Genomic DNA, 5,407 nt, shown 5'->3' on the forward strand with positions numbered 1-5,407 from the left:
ATATCAAGCATCTTCTCTGACCACAATGCTATAAAACTAGAAATCAAGTATAAACAGAAACCTGAAAAGCACACAAATACATGGAGGCTGAATAACATGCTACTAAATAGCGACTGTGTCAAAACTGAGATTAAGGAAGAAATCAAAAGCTATCTCAAGACAAACGACAATGAAAACACAACAACTCAAAATCTATGGGATGCAGCGAAAGCAGTCTTAAGAGGAAAATTCATAGCATTGCAGGCCTATCTAAACAAAGAAGAACAATCTCATATCAACAGACTATCTTTACACCTGAGGTAACTGGAGAAAGAACAGCAAAACAAGCCCAAAGGGAGTACAAGGAAGGAAATAATAAACTCCAGAGCAGAAATAAATATAATAGAGACCAAAAAAAAATACAAAAGATCAATGAAACCAAGAGCTGGTTTTTTGAAAAGATAAACAAAATCGACAAACACTTAGCCAGACTCACCAAGAAAAAGAGAGAGATGACCCAAATTAATAAAATCAGAAAGGAAAGAGGGGAAGTGACAACAGCCCACAGACATACAGGAAATTGTAAGAAGATACTATGAGCAGGTATATGCCAAGAAATTTGACAATCTGGAAGAAATGGATACATTTCTAGAAGCTTGCAATCTACCAAGTCTGAACCAAAAAGAAACACAAACTCTGAACAGACTGAATACTACCAAAGAAATTGAGTCAGTAATCAACAAGCTTCCAACAAACAAAAGTCCTGGACCAGATGGCTTCACAGGCGAATTTTACAAAACATTCAAAAAAGAATTAATACCTATTCTCCTCAAACTATTCCAAAAAATACAGAAAGAGGGAAGGCGCCCAAGCACATTTTAGGAGGCCACTATTACTCTGATCCCAAAGTCAGACAAAGATATTACAAAAAAGAAAACTACAGGATGATATCCCTAATGAACATAGATGCAAACATCCTCAACAAAATACTAGCAAACCGAATTTAGTGTCATATTAGAAAGATCATACACCACGACCAAGTGGGATTCATTCCTGGTATGCAAGGTTGGTTCAATATCCACAAATCAATTTATGTAATACATCACATTAACAAAATGAAAAATAAAAGTCATATGATCATATCAATAGATACAGAAAAAGCATTTGACAAAATCCAGCAACGATTTATGATAAAAACTCTTAGCAAAGTGGGAATAGTGGGATCATATCTCAACATAATAAGGGACATATATGATAAGCCCACAGCAAACATCGTACTCAATGGGGAACGGCTAAAAGCTTTCCCCTTAAAATCAGGAAGAAGACAAGGCTGCCCACTTTCACCACTTCTATTCAACATAGTTCTGGAAGTTCTGACTACAGCAATGAGACAAGAAAATGAAATAAAAGACATCCAAATTGGAAAAGAGGAAGTAAAATTGTCATTATATGCAGATGACATGATACTATANATTTTCATTTTCATTTGTTTCCATGTATTTTTATATTTTTTCTTTGATTTCCTCATTGACCAATAGTTGTTCAGTAGCATGTTGTTTAAGTTCCACTTTTTTCTGATTTTTCAATTCTCTTCTTGAAGTTGATTTCTAGTTTCATATTATTATAATCAGAAAAGATGTTTGATATAATTTTAATCTTCTTAAATTTATTGAGACTTGGAGTAAGATCCAGCAATGACCTCAAGAGCTAGCATGAAACCCAAGAGCTCCAGCTGCCTCTGCTGGGAGACCTCACCCTGGACACCACTGCTCAAACCAGGAGATCCTCACCAGCCTCTCCAGAGTGAGCCTGGTGACTGTGACCACCAGCCATGCTCACCACCAAACAATCACCACCCAGGTGTCAGACAGAGAGCAGAGGAAGCAGCATGAGCTAAGTGGGCAAAGCCACTACCGCCACCCTCTTGCAGTCTCCGGTGGAAGTAGCCACCACAACCCCCTCAGGACCCAGAGCCCAAAAGCCTGCAGGCTGCATCCCCAGCACCTGCCACCCTCATCACAGGAACCTCCTGTGGAGATGCTGCTCCCACAGCCATGAGTTCTGTGGCCCCCACCTCTTAGCCTCCATGGGCAGTAAAGATGCCAAGAAAAAAGTTCTCACCATTAAAATCCTTGGCACTGTCAAATGGTTCAACATCAGAAATGGATATAGATTTATAAATCTAAATGACACCAAAGGATGATGTCACAGAAATGGCGGCATGAGGAGTGTATCTTGAAATCTCCCCTGGAAGTTACAACAAATTGAACAGATATAATTCAACAAAGGATTCCCTACTCATCACACAGGAATGCCTGAGAGACCCACACATCGAATCACCTGAAGGTGGGCAAATCTGGTGAGTGGTGGGAGGGAAGGGGAAGTGCGTTGATGTGGGCCCCACGGCCCCAGGACACAGACCAGAGCTCACTGCAGCCTCAGGGGAAGAAAGAACCCAGGCTCTAGGTACACTTCTTGTGGCCCATAGTCCTGCCTGAGAGATCAGGATATAAGATGGCTGAACCCAGCATTTGGAGCAGAGACTTCAGGTGACAACTGTGGTTTAAGCACTCACTGCCAGGCAGAAAACAAAAAACAAAGACACAGAGCCTAGCCGCCTCCCCCACACCCTCCCAGAGCTCGCCACACTCCTGCCCTTGGAGTATTAGAAGCAGGCTCCAGAAGAAAGAGTAGCAGTGTCAGATTAAAGAACAGAATATCTAGAGCCTTGAGAACTGGAGCAACGGTCCCACAGCCACAGACTCAAACGCCAACAATAAAGAGCTGTGGGGGCAAAACAGCTCAGGGCTGGTTGGAGCCACAAAGCACCAGCCACCTGTCACAACCCACTCTGCCTTCACCTTTCTGGGCAGATCCCTATGGGGCAACCAGAGCCGCTGAGACACACAGGCTCAGCATTGGGCTGGAGGGGCAGCACTGGGATTTCAGAAGCTCAGAACTCGATTACCTGTCATATCTCATGAGTCACTTGAACTCTATTCCACACTGCTAGTGCTGCATCACTAAGAGCATTCTCAACATCACATCAACCAGCCAGACACATGTTTCTAAGGAGCCTCATTCAACAGCTGAGCCTTATGGGCAGCTGACAGGTAACCACAGGCTTGGAGGCCCTGGATCTTTTGCTAAGCTGGTAGCATCCAGCCTCAGTTCACATCAAAGCCACACCCATATGCCTCCAGGTCCAGCACAGGCAGCAGCCAACCACATATAGCTTTGAGGCAACTACCAGGTAGCCACGGGCTGATAACAGGCAGGGTTGAAATTGCCCTGTATGAGAGTCCCTCCCAAGACACACCAGAAACAATACACCTAGAACCAAGCTTCAGAACACACCAGGGCACTACCTGGTTAGACTCACAAGTAACACACCAAAGAAAGTTCACAATAAGCACAAGAGTCTGCATGGGTGAAGCCTTCTCTGAGGGTTCAGCTCACACACAGCAATGCATACACTGTGGGTGTAGCCAAATCTCATAGCTAGTCAGCCTGGGAATCAATGCCACACACTGACAAGTCAAAAGCAATCAAGGCTCAACTACAGGAGAACACACACAACACAAAGGACACCTCAGGAACACATGCGCAGGAGATTAGTAAGACTGCACAATTCAACTACAAAGGACACATAGTATGTAAGGCCACCCAGCAAAGACTGAGAGACATAGGTAATTGACCTAAAACATGGAAGCAAACACAGAGCAGCAGCTAGAATGAGGAAATAAAGAAACATGACCCAAATAAAAGAACAGAAGAAACATCCAGAAAAGGAACTAAATGAAATGGAGGCAACCAGTTTACCAGAGACAGGGCTTAAAAAACTGATTATAAGAATGCTTAACGAACTCAGTGAGAATTTCAACAAAGAGATAGCAAGCATAAAGAAAGATATAGAAACCATGAAAAAACCTGTCAGAAATAAAGAAGACAATAACTGAAATGAAGAATACAATAGAAGGAATCACCAGCAGATTAGATAAAGCAAAGGATCAGTGATTTAGAAGACAAGGTAGCAGAAATCACCCAGTTGGAACAACAGGAAGAAAAAAGAATAAAAAACAATGAAAATAATTTAAGAGACCTGTAGGACAACATCAAGTGCAACCACATTCGCATCATAGGAATACCAGAANATGTTAATTCTTCCAAACCATGAACATGAAATATCTTTCCATTTCTTTATGTCTTCTTCAATTTCTTTCAACAATGTCTTACAGTTTTCAGTATACAGGTCTTCTACCTCCTTGTTTAAATTTATTCCTAAGTATTTCATTCTCTTTGTTGTGATTATAAATGGAATTCTTTTCTTAATTTCTTTTTATGATTTTTTTTCACTCTTAGTATATAGAAATGCAACAGGTTTTTATATGTTGATTTTTGTATCCTACAACTTAACTGTGTTTATTATTTCTAATAGATTTTTTGTGGAGTCTTTAAGATAGTCTATATATAAAATCATGTCATTCACAAATAATGGAAGGCTTTACTTCCTCCTTTCCAATTTGGATGCAATTTATTTCTTTTTATTGCCTGGTTGCTCTAGCTAGGACTTTCAATACTATGTTGACTAATAGTGGCAAGAGTGGACATGCTTGTCTTGTTCCTAATCTTGGAACAAAAGCTTCCTGTTGAATATGATACTAGCTGTGGGTTTGTCATATATGGTCTTTATATGTTGAGGTACTTTCCTTTTATGCCCATTATATTGACAGTTTTTTTACCCCCATGGAATTGTAATAGATATATACAATGTCAGAGGGGCAATTGATTGAGGGTGTAGCGGGGGGTTATCATTTTGTGAGGGGTGAGATGTCTAATTGTTACATTGTTTTGTACACCGGAAACCAACAAACCAATCAACCAGCCAGCCAACCCACCCAGGGTTGCTTCATTATGGATCTGGGGGCCAGAGGACAGGCTGTGGCTGGAAGGGAAGGGGAAGGGTGGGGTGGGGAGTGCGGGCACGGGCTACCATTAGATCAGCACCGGGTACCGGGGTTCCAGTGTGTGTGTGGGTGGGTAGGTGGGTGGGGCACGTGTTCAAGGGTTCCGTCCTCCCGAGGGGAGGCCTCAGACCGCACACCTGAAGGAGACTCCTTACCTGGGGCCTGAGAGGAAAAGCCTCAGGGCCTGAACAGGGAGGTCTCCCCTCATGTTTCCGTGTGGAGGCAGCTTTCAGGGCACGGGGGAAGTCAAGAGTGAAACTCGCTGGCGCTGCCTGAAGTGCACAGAACCCCTCACTCCTGCCTTCACAGAGACATGCACCCGTGTGGCTCACAGGGTCCCCAGATGGAGACTTTCATCTTCCTGACTCTGGCCCAGAGTCCACTGTACTTAAAGCTCACGCCCCATCTTTCGAAAAAGGTCCTGGGTCTTCCATCGCAGTCCATTTCTGCCCTCTACTGAA

General features: G+C 42.8%; 1 protein-coding gene and 1 pseudogene across 1 annotated transcript in view; one reads left to right on the forward strand and one right to left on the reverse strand.

The window, feature by feature from the left end:
• Positions 1 to 5,407, reverse strand: part of ALDH1L1 (aldehyde dehydrogenase 1 family member L1) — a 115,307-nt gene that overhangs the window by 69,179 nt on the left and 40,721 nt on the right. The gene's annotated exons all lie outside the window — the stretch shown is intronic.
• The window catches only part of LOC109377663 (Y-box-binding protein 3 pseudogene), a 12,247-nt pseudogene continuing 8,531 nt past the window's right edge, over positions 1,692 to 5,407 (forward strand).

The sequence above is a fragment of the Hipposideros armiger genome, unplaced genomic scaffold (assembly GCF_001890085.2).
Source record: "Hipposideros armiger isolate ML-2016 unplaced genomic scaffold, ASM189008v1 scaffold_1490, whole genome shotgun sequence".
Taxonomy (NCBI): Eukaryota; Metazoa; Chordata; class Mammalia; order Chiroptera; family Hipposideridae; genus Hipposideros; species Hipposideros armiger.